The 14,913-nt window shown below is 43.8% G+C and overlaps 1 protein-coding gene and 1 long non-coding RNA gene across 4 annotated transcripts in view; one reads left to right on the forward strand and one right to left on the reverse strand.

Annotated features, from left to right (window-relative positions):
• Nucleotides 1-14,913, reverse strand: part of adamtsl3 (ADAMTS-like 3) — a 760,337-nt gene that overhangs the window by 92,291 nt on the left and 653,133 nt on the right. The window lies entirely within an intron of this gene.
• LOC134355646 (uncharacterized) overlaps nt 5,427-14,913 on the forward strand; it is a 114,892-nt gene continuing 105,405 nt past the window's right edge. For all 3 annotated transcript variants that reach the window (XR_010020142.1, XR_010020141.1, XR_010020140.1), the window contains exon 1: nt 5,427-5,563. This is a non-coding gene — a long non-coding RNA (uncharacterized LOC134355646). The remainder of the gene's footprint in view (nt 5,564-14,913) is intronic.

Consider the following 14,913-nt stretch of genomic DNA (forward strand, 5'->3'; position numbering starts at 1 on the left):
ACTGATGTCACTGGAGTGTGGAAGAAAGGAAGTTCAAAACCAAAAAACTAACTTTACTTCATAATATGTAATATACATAAACAACAGGAATTCTGCAGATGCTGGAAATTCAAGCAACATACATCAAAGTTGCTGGTGAACGCAGCAGGCCAAGCAGCATCTATAGGAAGAGGCGCAGTCGACGTTTCAGGCTGAGACCCTTCGTCAGGACTAACTGAAGGAAGAGTGAGTAAGGGATATGAAAGCTGGAGGGGGAGGGGGAGATGCAAAATGATAGGAGAAGACAGGAGGGGGAGGGATAGAGCCGAGAGCTGGACAGGTGATAGGCAAAAGGGGATACGAGAGGATCATGGGACAGGAGGTCCGGGAAGAAAGACAGGGGGGGGGGTGACCCAGAGGATGGGCAAGAGGTATATTCAGAGGGACAGAGGGAGAAAAAGGAGAGTGAGAGAAAGAATGTGTGCATAAAAATGAGTAACAGCTGGGGTACGAGGGGGAGGTGGGGCCTAGCGGAAGTTAGAGAAGTCAATGTTCATGCCATCAGGTTGGAGGCTACCCAGACGGAATATAAGGTGTTGTTCCTCCAACCTGAGTGTGGCTTCATCTTTACAGTAGAGGAGGCCGTGGATAGACATGTCAGAATGGGAATGGGATGTGGGATTAAAATGTGTGGCCACTGGGAGATCCTGCTTTCTCTGGCGGACAGAGCATAGATGTTCAGCAAAGCGGTCTCCCAGTCTGTGTCGGGTCTCACCAATATATAAAAGGCCACATCGGGAGCACCGGACGCAGTATATCACCCCAGTCGACTCACAGGTGAAGTGATGCCTCACCTGGAAGGACTGTTTGGGGCCCTGAATGGTGGTAAGGGAGGAAGTGTAAGGGCATGTGTAGCACTTGTTCCGCTTACACGGATAAGTGCCAGGAGGGAGATCAGTGGGGAGGGATGGGGGGGACGAATGGACAAGGGAGTTGTGTAGGGAGCGATCCCTGCGGAATGCAGAGAGAGGGGGGGAGGGAAAGATGTGCTTAGTGGTGGGATCCCGTTGGAGGTGGCGGAAGTTACGGAGAATAATATGTTGGACCCGGAGGCTGGTGGGGTGGTAGGTGAGGACCAGGGGAACCCTATTCCTAGTGGGGTGGTGGGAGGATGGAGTGAGAGCAGATGTACGTGAAATGGAGGAGATGCGTTTAAGAGCAGAGTTGATAGTGGAGGAAGGGAAGCCCCTTTCTTTAAAAAATGAAGACATCTCCCTCGTCCTAGAATGAAAAGCCTCATCCTCTTCTCACCCTGTCTCTTGCAAAAACGCCATCCCCTTCTCGCAATTCTTCCGTCTCCGCCGCATCTGCTCTCAGGATGAGGCTTTTCATTCTAGGACGAGGGAGATGTCTTCATTTTTTAAAGAAAGGGGCTTCCCTTCCTCCACTATCAACTCTGCTCTTAAACGCATCTCCTCCATTTCACGTACATCTGCTCTCACTCCATCCTCCCACCACCCCACTAGGAATAGGGTTCCCCTGGTCCTCACCTCCCACCCCACCAGCCTCCGGGTCCAACATATTATTCTCCGTAACTTCCGCCACCTCCAACGGGATCCCACCACTAAGCACATCCTTCCCTCCCCCCCTCTCTCTGCATTCCGCAGGGATCGCTCCCTACACAACTCCCTTGTCCATTCGTCCCCCCCATCCCTCCCCACTGATCTCCCTCCTGGCACTTATCCGTGTAAGCGGAACAAGTGCTACACATGCCCTTACACTTCCTCCCTTACCACCATTCAGGGCCCCAAACAGTCCTTCCAGGTGAGGCATCACTTCACCTGTGAGTCGACTGGGGTGATATACTGTGTCCGGTGCTCCCGATGTGGCCTTTTATATATTGGTGAGACCCGACGCAGACTGGGAGACCGCTTTGCTGAACATCTACGCTCTGTCCGCCAGAGAAAGCAGGATCTCCCAGTGGCCACACATTTTAATTCCACATCCCATTCCCATTCTGACATGTCTATCCACGGCCTCCTCTACTGTAAAGATGAAGCCACACTCAGGTTGGAGGAACAACACCTTATATTCCGTCTGGGTAGCCTCCAACCTGATGGCATGAACATTGACTTCTCTAACTTCCGCTAGGCCCCACCTCCCCCTCGTACCCCAGCTGTTACTCATTTTTATGCACACATTCTTTCTCTCACTCTCCTTTTTCTCCCTCTGTCCCTCTGAATATACCTCTTGCCCATCCTCTGGGTCACCCCCCCCCGTCTTTCTTCCCGGACCTCCTGTCCCATGATCCTCTTGTATCCCCTTTGCCTATCACCTGTCCAGCTCTCGGCTCTATCCCACCCCCTCCTGTCTTCTCCTATCATTTTGCATCTCCCCCTCCCTTTCCAGCTTTCAAATCCCTTACTCACTCTTCCTTCAGTTAGTCCTGACGAAGGGTCTCGGCCTGAAACGTCGACTGCGCCTCTTCCTATAGATGCTGCTTGGCTTGCTGCGTTCACCAGCAACTTTGATGTATGTTGCTGTAATATACATGTTTGTATTGGTTGTTCTAGGCAGGGCCGGAGAAAAGGTATGGGTCGTAGGTTGATCAGAAGGTACTCTTTGTTAGCTTTTCTCTTCAATGCCTTCTTTTCATACGTTTATGGCAATAACCAACAGCAGCAAGCATCTGCAATTCTCAGTGAAAGCTGTCTTGCTTATTGGCAAAGAGAAAGCAATAACATCTTAGTTTCACTATTAGAGGCCATTGTGGCAGCACAGCAGCTAAAAGCAGAACAACTGCGTTAAATCTCTCCTACATCAAACATCCTGCCACCATGATCAAACTTAAGATGACATAATTTACTGATGCCTTCACTTCCTTGTGTATCTAAATTAACTTGATATGTTTTTTACTTGTATATTGGTACACATCTCAGAACTGCTTTTTACTTTTATGAGATCCAATTAACAATAAAAACCTGCTATGGTTCTGCACATGCCTTTCAAAAAAAATACCCTGCAAATGACACAGGACCAGAGGATGGTATGTCCCTCTGAATGCTTTTATAGGAAGTAAAGAAAAAATTACCTTTATTTGTCACAGGTACATCAGTGAAATGTGTCAACACATGCAAAATGCTGGAAGAACTGACAAGTCAACTGTACTTTTTTCCATAGATGCTGAGTTCCTCCAGCATTTTGTGTGTGTGGCTTGAATTTCCAGCATCTGCAGATTTTCTCTTGTTAGTGAAATGCATCAATTGTGTCAAGTCAAATTAGCAGCCCACAAGTGACGCCACAACTCTGGCACCAACATAACATGGCCATTACTCAATAATCCTAATCCGTACATCTTTGGAATGTGGGAGGAAACCAGAGCACTTGGAGGAAACCAATGTGGTCACAGGGAGAATGTATAGATTGCGGCAGGAATCGAACCCTCTGTTTTCCAGCTGCCACTGAAAAGCGTGGCACTAACTGCTTTGCTCTTGTGCTGCCCAAGAAATCAGAATGGTAGATAGTGCGTGTGTTCCCCCTCCCCCCTGGGGGAAATGCCAAATGCCAGCGGACATAGATTTAAGGTTTAAGGGAGATGTGCAGTGCAAGTAATTTTTTTGCATACAAGGAGTGCAGGAGTATCTTGCCAATTGAGGTGATCGTGACAGACACAATAGCCACTTTTAAGAGGCAGTGAGATACATGAACAGGCAGGAAGTCAAAGGATACAGACCACGGCCAGGCATGATGGGATTAGTTAAATTGACTTCATGATTGGTGCAGACCTGTGGGTTGAAGGGTCTGTCATATTCTATGCTTTGATGACCACAGCTTGAATAGAGTAATTTTATGATGTCTATGGTAAAAAATTATTCAATTAAAGCTGTGATCATCGAATAAAGGTGTATAAAGATTAAATACACCAGCTTTGGCCAGTCCATAGATTTAGCTTCCCTCCAACCCTATAATATTTGAAGCAATTTCTCTACCAGATAAAGAAACTTTATCAACTCACTGTGTATTACAAAACAATACTGAACCCAATTATTCCCATTTAATGTTTCAGAAGGAGAAACAGTTTCTGGTTTAAGGCAAAGAAATTTAATCTGATCTAGCTCTTACAGTAGGTCTCTGATCTGAGAGGATATCTCTGTTTCACTTTCCATAGAAGCTGTCTGACCAATAGAGGGGTTCTGGTATTTTCTGTTTTGATTTCAGATTTCCAGCATCAGCAGATGAAAAAGTTAATTCCATGTAAGATTTCTTTCATAGAGTGAATGTTTGTGAATCCATTAGTAATAGAGACTGAAAACCATACCCTTTTGACTGTTCTATCTTTTTTAAATCTCTTTGAGCAAGCTGCCAAGATCTTGTGTTATCAACCTCTCAATGACCTGATAAAGCTGTTCAGGAGATTTCTACTTCAGACCCTTTAGTTCCTCTGGGGTTCACACTACAGTGTTTGCTGGGCATTCTGAGCCTAGAAGACATGGATTGGTAAAGAGGGGAACTTCTAGTGATACCTTCCGCTATATTGTAGAGCATTTCAACAGGATTGTCTGAACATCAATTATTACTGTGAATGAAAACATTTTATTCTAAAAACTGAATGATCCATACTTGCCTTGAATCAGAATTAGAATCAGGCTTAATATCATCAGCATGTCATGAAATTTGTTAACTTTTCAGCAGCAGTACAATGCAATACATGATAAATAAAGAGAAAAAAACTGAATCACAGTAAGTATATATGTGTATATTAAATGAAGTTACAATAAGTAGTGCAAAAACAGAAAGTAAAATTTTAAAAGTAGTGAGGTAGTATTCATGGGTTCGATATCCATTTAGAAATCAGATGGCAGGGAGGAAGAAGCTGTTCCTAAATCGCTAAGTGTGTGCTTTCAGGTTTCTGTATCTCCTTCCTGATGGTAACAATGAAAAGAGGGCATGTCCTGGGTGGTGTGGATCCCTAATGATGGATGCTGTCTATCTGAGGCACCGCTGCTTGAAGATGTCTCGAATACTTCGGAGGGTAGTACTTGAGTATTTAACTTGGGACAAGTTAAATCACAAAATTAGCTTAATATATCAATGCCCTAAAAATGCAAAGGCTTGCTAAATATCTTTTTCCTTAATAGGACTGGTCATTTGAAACTATTATTGAAGTCCACCATAGAAGCTAAAGCAGCTTAATTACATGATCTATTTGAATGGATATCCTTTAATTGTTAGGGTTTTATTTGCAAAGTCAATTTATTATGTTGGATTATATCTGAAGTATGACTGTAATGAATATTGTTGCTTTTAATCTCTTCTTAGTTTGAGGATATGCCAACATTGGACAGATCCAAATATTTAGCTTGCAGATTCCTAGGATACCGTATAGGTTACTGGTGAGTGGGTTAGAGTGTACTGCATTCTTCATTGAAAGACTGATCCAGTACAGTTCTCACTTTGACCTTGTCTCTGCTACAGCACATTGGACTGCTTTTATTCACATGAACTATGTAGAACTGGTGGAGGACAAGAAAAATAAACATTTAAAACAAGTTTTAAAAGAAATAATTTGAGGTCACAGTTTCATGTAAGTACGTGTTTTTTTAAACTCTTAACCTTCTCTAATCATGTCTTGTGTTGCAGATACAAGGAACTTTTTAATATAGTCGGAACCAAACTGGAATTATTGGCACATGATTGCAAAGTAGCAGATTAAGTTCAAACCGTCACCAGGTAACAAACAGGTTCCATTTTTGCAGATGACGGTAAGTTGATTTTGACTATAGGGCAAAAAACATGAGGAAAAGCCACACAATTTGGTAGTCACACTGCCACAGTATTATAACAACTGGCATCAAAAGCACATAAGGTCAAAAAGAAAGAACGATTACTGAAATTGGAGAGACAGAGAGAAAGGGAGGGGGGAGGGAGAGAGAGGAAACTAGGTTAGAGCTTCAGAATAATAAATGCTTGTTTGAATTCTGAATTTAATATAATTATGGGAGTGTGCTTGATATAACGGTATCCATAGGTCGGGCATTTATAACCCAAGGATGATTTGCAAATGTTAGTAGATGTCAGATCAATAGTATGTCAGGAATATAGGTTATCCCCAACTTGAAAAGCCTAAACACAGGGCATTTGTCATCAATGTGTTGGTTTTAAAACCATTAATAAAAACAAATCTTGCTTACATTGATGGCCGTAAAGAGATAATTAAATAGAACACAGAAAGGTGCAGCACAGGTTAGACCACTCAGCACATCATTTTGTGCTGAAGTAATTGAACCAATGATTTTGAATTAATTGAATCCCCCTTCCTGCACATCAGAATCAAAATCAGAATCAGAATCAGGTTTAATTATCACTGGCATATGTCGTGAAATTTGTTAACTTTATGGTAGCAGCACAATGAAATACACGATAAATAAATATGGAGAAAAAACTGAACTAGAATAAGTATATATCTGTCTATTAAATAGTTAAGTTAAAATAAGCAGTGCAAAACCGGAAGTAAATAAAAAAAAACAGTGAGGTAGTGTTCTTGGGTTCAATGTCCATTTAGAAATCAGATGGCAGAGGTGAAGAAGCTGTTCCTGAGTCGCTGAGTGTGTGCCTTCAGGCTTCTGTACCTCCTACCTGATGGTAGCGATGAGAAAAGGGCATGTCCTGGGTGGTGGGGATCCTTAATGATGGACTCTGCCTTCCTAAGGCACTGCTCCTTGAAGATGTCTTGGATACTACAGAGGCTAGTACCTATGATGGAGATGACTAATTTTATACTTTTCTGCAACTTATGTGCTTCGATCCTGTGCAGTAGCTCCCCCTCCCCCAATACCAGACGGTGATGAGGCAAGTGAGAATGTTCTCCATGGTACATTTGTAGAAGTATTCAAGTGGTCTTAGTTGACAAACCAAGTGTCCTTATACTCATGAAATATAGCTACTGTCTTGCCTTCTTCATAGCTGCATTAATTTGTTGGGTCCAAGTGAAGTCCTCAGAGATACTGACATCCAGGAACTTGAAGCTGCTCTCTCTCTCCTCTTCTGATCCCTCTGTGAGGATTGGTTTGTGTTCCCTCATCTTACCCTCTCTGAAGTCCACAATCAGCTCTTTGGTCTTCCTAACCATCAGCAAATTTATAGATGGCATTTGAGCTATGCCCTAGTCACACAGTCATGGGTGTAGAGAGGGCAGGGTAGTGGGCTAAGCGCACATTCCTGAGGTGCACCAGCGTTGATTGTCAGTGAGGTGGAGATGTTATTTCCAATCCGCACAGACAGGTCTGCCAGTTAGGAAGTCGACGATTTAGTTGCAGAGGGAGATACAGAGGCCTAGATTCTGTAGCTTTTCAATCAGGACTACAGAAATGATGGTGTTGAATGCTGAGCTATAGTTAATAAACAGCATCCTGACATAGGTATTTGCATTGTCCAGGTGATCCAAGGCTGTGTGGAGAGCTATTGAGATCGTGCCTGCTGTAGACCTATTGTGGCAATAGGCAAATTGCAGTGGGTCCAGGTCCTTCCTGAGACAGGTGTTGATTCTAGCCATGACTGACCTCACAAAGCTTTACATCACTGTAGATGTACATGTAACTGGATGATAATTGCTAAGGGCAGTGGTATAATTGTTGCCCTTTTAAAGCAGGTGTAAACTTCCGACTACAGCAATGAAAGATTGAAAATGTCTTTGAATACCCCCGCCAGTTGGTTGGTGTTAAGAGTAATTTTTGGGTTTAGGTCATTAACTCCTAGTAAATGGCTTCAGCCACTAGTCTTCTGTTCCTTGACAATGCATTTCCTAAAAGCTGTGAACATCAGAATCCCAGTCCATTTGTAACAATGCATTTCCTAGAAGCTGTGAATACCGGAATACCAGTCCAGACGCTGCTGGTGAGAAGGTGTGAGGTTTGCATGCAGTTTCAAAAACAGCATTATCTATACTTTGTAAATATGGATTGTCCTTCATGTTAAGCACGTAAAATACCAAATAAATATATTGTGGATTCAGTTTCGAACAATAGATTCCTGAATACCGGTCCTGATGCTGCCTGCGCCGGTGGGATGGATGTAATTGGGAGGTGTGAAGTTTGTATGTAGCTTCAAAAGAACGCATTGTCTATACTTTGTAAATATGGAATTGTCCTTTGTGTGTGTAGCAAATAAATGTCGAGCCCCACATTGGGCAGCAGACCTTTCTACAAAAAGGGTCTCCATATGCCTGCTGTACCTTGTTTTGTCAAATAAAGAAGGATGTGGTTGGCCAAGTCCAACACGGGACAGCCGAGCTCGGGCTTGTCCCAAAGGCTCCTCAATGGCACAAGGCAACATCAGTGCAGAAGAGACTAGTCGTGGTGGAGGAGTTGAGAAGACAGGAGGAGGGAGAGTGACACGCCAGGGCCGTCTCAATGACCAAGCAGGGCCAATGGACTAATTGGGAAAGCCTGGAAAAGAGGAAACCTAGCTGGCATGACATCTGGGAGACGGAGGGATCTCGGCTAAGTTTTGTCTTCAGAGCCACTTATGACCTCCTACCCACACTCCAGAACCTGAACCAGTGGTGGGGAGAAGACCCCGCTTGCTTTCTTTGTCAAGCACCCGGATCACTAAGGCACACTTTAACAGGATGCACCACGAGCCTCACCCAGGGGTGGTACACTTGGCGGAATAACCAAGTTTTCAGACAGCTGGCATCAATCTTGGAACAGAGGCGAATCATCACAAATGCTCTCCCACAAACATCTGCAGGAAATGTCCACATCACACAACTTGTACCAGCAGGCCAACCTCCAGAGCACCATAAAACATCAAAAGATGTCAACATACTGCAGGTTGCTCGGGATTGGAAAATGGACGTGGACTTGGAAAAAAAGCTTGTGTTTCCCCCAGACATTGCAGCTACAACACTCCGGCCAGACATGGTCCTACGGTCCACAACAGCCAAGCTGGCATATGTTGTGGAATTGACAGTACCATGGGAAGATGGTGTCATAGAAGCTGATGAGAGGAAAAAGACCAAGTACTCTGAACTGGCAACTGAAGCTGCCCAGAATGGCTGGAAGACCAAAACTTTCCCTGTAGAAGTGGGATGCAGCCGATTTGTTGCTGCATCTATGACCAGTCTATTGAAGAAGATGGGGGTGAGGGGTCACTCCCTCCAAGAAGCAATCAAGTCCTTGTCAAATGCAGCAGAAGAAAGCAGCAATTAGATTTGGATTAAAAGGAAAGACAACAACTGGGCTGCAAGATGAAGACAGGAGGGTATGGAACTGAGGGGGGTATATCTGGGATACCAGGTAGCACCATTGAGCCCTCTGGAGACGTCGTGGGCTTATCAACGAAACGTCAAAGAAGGAGGGTGCCCACCTGATGACCCCGATGACGTACCTACCCTCCCTCCTTGTCACCACTCGAAACCCACTGCCAACATCGAGAGTGTCAACTTACCATAGGGATTGAAACATCGAGTCCTAGCAGCTCTCCTCTACCTCTGGTGACTTCATTCACGCAACAACAGTTGGCACAGGTTTTCAGAGCCTTACCAGGTACTCCTTTGGGACCAGGTCCTATTCTATCTGACTCTACCACCACTTCTGATGGTGCATTCCAGACTCACACCACTTCCTGTGTAAAAAATTCTTGGCTCACACATCTCCTGTGCACTTTCTACCCTCTCACCTTAAATACTTGCCTTCCAGCACTAAACATTCCAATCCTGTGAAAAGATACGGGCTGTTTAATGTACCTTTTCCCTGCTTTATTTTATAAACCTATCAAATCTTCCCTCAGCCTCTGCCGCTTCAGACGAAACAGCCCCAGCTTGTCTAATCTCCTCTCATGGCACTAACCAGGCAGCATCCAGTTAAACCTCCTCTGCACCCTCTCTAACGTCTCCACTACCTTCCTGGTGGAGATAGATCTCTAGCAGAGGAGATGTAAGTCACTCCTTCCCTCTGCCAACCTGCAGGCCACCTTTGGGCAAGGTGTAACACCTGCTTAGGTCAGGGTCATGTGAAGACATGAGAGCAAGTGGTGGATGGTTGTATGAGCAGCTGGTGCGTATCACAAGTCCAGGTTATGTGACCACTGACACCAGACAGACCATCTCTGAGGAGTATTGATAATAGCTGTGGTCACCCGTCTTGCAAAAATGCTGCCCAGAAGGTAGCAATGACAAACCAGTTCTGTAGAAACATTTGCCAAGAACAATCATGGTCATGGATAGACAATGATTACCCACGTTATATGACACAGAACATGATGATGCCATTACCCTAATGAAGTGACCAGAATTGAATAAAATATTCTGAATGTAGCCTAACCAGAGTTTATAAGCTGTTACACAACTTTCTGGCTTTTGAACAGTGCCTCAGCTAATGAAGCTAAGTATGCCATTCACTTTCTTCACCACCCTATCAACCTGCACCTCTTTTAGAGGTGAAAATAATTTAAGGATCGTTGCAGAACCAGACATGCCGTAGGTATTAGAAATGACTCAACAGACTAGGGGTGTTTTCTCAAACGGCTGAGGGGTGAAGTATCAGAAGTTTTTAGAATTAAGTACAGCTGGCTTGAATTAGTACTCACTCAGTGGAGCTGAAGAGTATGCATGGGACATTGTACCCTACCTCTGGAATTCATTACCTTGAAATTAAAAGGATTTTTTGGCAAACGTGGATACAAACAAATCTAGTGAGGAGACCAGGTATAACTCCTTATCCAATATGACATCAGAATGTGGAACTTGCTTTGTAAGAGAGTGACGAACCAAGGATCAAAAACGGATTTAAGTGAAACTAGATAAACGTAGGACAACGAATAGAATGATATTTAATTAGGAGTTTGAGGAGATTTGGTATGTCACCAAACTTTCTACAGATGTACTGTGGAGCGCATTCTAACAGGCTGCATCACCGTCTCGCATGGTGGGGGTGGCGAGGGCAGGGATCCTTCTGCACAGGAGCAAAAGAAACTGCAGAAAGTTTTAAAATCCGTCAGCTCCATCATAGACACTGGCTTCTTCAGCAACCAGAACATCTTCAGTGAGAGATGCCTCAGAAGGGCGGCATCCATCATTAACGACCCCCATTACCCAGACATGCCCTCTTTTCATTACTAGCATCAAGGGGGAGGTACAGGAGCCAGAAGGCACATACTCAATTATTCAGGAATGGATTCAGGAATAGGAATATATATATATATATATATATATATTCACAGTTTTTCCATTACTTACTGCAATGTACTGCTGCTGGAAAAACAACAAATTTCACGACACATGCCGGTAATATTAAGCCTGATTCTGATTAGATGGAGCAGCATAATAGTTGACTCACATGCACCAGAATCCCAGGATCAGACCGATTCAACTGGATGACCTGAATCAGAATCAGGATCCAGTTTATTATCACTGACATACGTCATGAACTTTGAGGTTTTGTGGCATCAGTACAGCACAATAAATAAAATACACTATAAATTATCATAAGAAATCTATATAAAAATTAAACATGCATTGCAAAACGAGAGCAAAAACAATGAGCTAGTGTTCATGGATTCATTGTCTGTTCAGAAATCTGATGGTCGAAGGGAAGAAGCTGTTCCTAACCCATTGAGTGTGTGTCCTCGAGCTCCTGTACCTCCTCTCTAATGGTAGGAATAAGAAGAGGGCATGTCCTGGATAGTGAGGGTCCTTAATGATGGATGCTGCCTTTCTGAGGCATCGCGTTTTGATGGTGGGAAGGGCATGACGGAGTGGGTTGAGCGTTGTGGTGCATTGTCCTTCCGCCTCCCTTCTTCTTCTACTCCCTTCTCTGGCCTCTTACCTCTTCTCACCTGCCTATCACCTCTGGTGCCTCTCCTTTCTCCCACAATCTGCTCTCCTATCAGATTCCTTCTTCTCCAGTCCTTTATCTTTCCCAACCGCTTGGCTTCACCTTCACCTTCCAGCTTGTCCTCCTTCCCCTCCTCCCACCTTTTTTTTTATTCTGGCATCTTCCCCCTTCCACTCAAGCCCCGAAGAAGGGTCTCAGCCCAAAACGTAAACTGTTTATTCATTTCCATAGATGCTGCCTGACTTGCTGACATATTTTGTGTGCGTTGCTTTGGATTTCCAGCATCTGCAGACTTTATCATGTTTATAGAAAGCCTTCATTCTTTTCATTTAATCTTACTCATTTTGTTTGTATTCAGGCCAATGTTGAAATGATGTCAGCAACAGGAAAATACATACTAAGAATGTGAGTACAACATAGCTGAGCAGAACCAGTACTGTAGGAGAAATTCATACAAGAGAACAATGGCTGAAAACATAACTTGAATTTAAATTGATTTACGTCCCGCTGTATTGAAATGCAGTTTCCAACATTTAGTGAATTTTAAGGTGCTGGCACACATTCAGTCAGCTGGAAGGGTGCTGCTGGTTTATCAGAGGAAGACAATTGGGATATGCAGAAATGAGTACAAATAATGATGCGCGCACACACACACACACACACACACACACACACACACACACACACACACACACACACCAAAAGTAAATCTCTACCTTGTCGGTTTTACAATAAAATGGTTTAGAAGAAGTCACTATATGGGACAAAGACAGCTTAAGAACATTGTAGTTAAGCCAAAAGAATTTCTATGCTGAATAGAATAGAAATAGGCAGTCATAGGGAATTCTTATAGCTTAACTTCCAGATGAGTTTGATGCCTCCTATGCTCGCTTTCTTCGCCAAAAAGGTGAGGAACCATCGTGAGCTCCAACAGCCCCTGATGATCCTGAGATTTCAGTCTCTGAAGATGACATGTGAGCAGCCTTCAGAAGGGAGAACCTATGAAGAGCATCCAGCCCGGACAGGGTACCTGATCAAATACTAAAGACCTGTGTTGATCAACTGGTTGGAGTGTTCTCTGAGATCTTTAACCTCTCGGTTCAGCAGTCTGAGGGACTCACTTCCTTCAAGGAGACTTCACTTATACTAGTACCTAAGAAGAATGTAATAACGTTCCTCAATGGCTATCATACAGTGGCACTTATATCCACAATGATGAAACGTTTTGAGAGGTTTGTGATGAGACATATCAACTCCTGTCTGAGAGGTGACTTGGATCTGCACCAATCTGCCTACCGGAGCAACGGGTCCACAGCAGATGCCATCTCACTGGCTCTTCACTCAACCCTGGGCCATCTGGACAGTAAAGATGCGTACATCAGGATGATCTTTATTGACTACAGCTCAGCATCCAATACCATCAACCTCTCAAAATGAATCAATACGCCTCAAGTCCAAGGTCTCAACACATTCTTGTGCAATCGGATCCTCGATGTCCTTACTTGCAGACGCCAGTCAGTTTGGATTGACAACAACATCACAACAATCCCCATCAACACAGGTTCACAACAAAGCCATGTGCTTAGCCCTTGCTCTATTCTCTTTATACTTATGATTGTGTGGCTAAGCACAGCTCCATGGTCATATTCAAGTTTACTGTCATTGGCTGAATCAAAGGTGGTGACGAATCAGCATAAAGGAGGGAGATTGAAAATATGGCTGAATTGTGCCATAATGACAAACTCTTACTCCATGTCAGCAAGACCAAGGAGCTGATTATAGGCTTCAGGAGGAGGAAACCAGAGGTCCATGAGCCAAACCTCATTGGAGAATCAGAGGTGGAGATGGTCAGCAACTTTAAATTCCTCAGTGTTATTATTTCAAAGGACCTGTCCTGGGTCCAGCACATAAAAGCAATTACAAAGAAAGCACAGCAGTCCCTCTACTTCCTTAGAAGTTTGTGAAGATATGGCATGACGTTGAAAACTTGACAAACTTCTATACATGTGTAGTGGAGAGTATATTGACTGGCTGCACCACAGTCTGGTATGAAACACCTATGACATTGACCAGAAAATCCTACAGAAGGTAGAGGACACTGCCAGTCCATCACAGGTAAAGCCTTCCCCACCATGGAACAATCTATACAGAGTGGTGTCGTAGGAAAGCAGCATCAATCATCAGGGAACCCCACCATCCAGTCATGCTCTCTTCTCATGCTGCCAGCAGGAAGAAGGTACAGGAGCCTCAGGACTCGCACCACCAGGTTCAGGAACAGTTATTACCCCTCAACGCGGATGGCTCTTGAACTAAAGTGGATAACTTCACCTGTCCCATCACTGAAATGTTCCCACAACCTAGAACTCTTCATCTCATGTTCTTGATATTTATTGCTTATTTATTTATTATTATTATTTCTTTCTTTTTTGTATTTGCACAGTTTGCTGTCTTCTGTACACCAAAGTTGGTGCAGTCTTTTATTGATTCTACTATGGTTATTATTCTATTATAGATTTCTTGAGTATGCTCATAAGAAAATAAATCTCAGGGTTGTATACAGTGACATATATATACTTCTATAATAAATTTGCATTGAACTTTAAAGTTACAACATATAAAGGGAAAAGAGAGAAAAGTGAATTGATCCATAGTAACAACTGGACACCATCTCCGTAACTTCACTGCTTTGCTCTCCTGGTAAATGTTACACTACTGATGAGAAGTGATGAGGAACTGGGAAAGGGAATGGCCACTGGGGTTGAGGGGGTGGGAATAGCTTATGCAAAACTGAGCAAATGCTCACAGGGGTGCGGAGGAGCACTGCAATGCAGAACGAATATGCCAAGGCAGTGTAACAGCAGATCAGCGTGTGTTACAATGGGCAAGGGCAGCTGTGAGTATTGAGCGTTTGCTGTTTTGAGGTGAGTGATTTCCTCAGTGGGCAGTAGCTGTATTTCATCCTGTGTAAATACTGTACTGAGTAACTATTGTTCTGCTGCCCGAACAAATGTTACACTGCATGCGTTCTGCATTGTGCTGCATGCATTCTGCATTACACTGCATGTGTCCTGCATTGTGGTGCCAAACAAGAACCACACTG

Source organism: Mobula hypostoma, chromosome 13 (genome assembly GCF_963921235.1).
Source record: "Mobula hypostoma chromosome 13, sMobHyp1.1, whole genome shotgun sequence".
NCBI classification, from domain to species: domain Eukaryota; kingdom Metazoa; phylum Chordata; class Chondrichthyes; order Myliobatiformes; family Myliobatidae; genus Mobula; species Mobula hypostoma.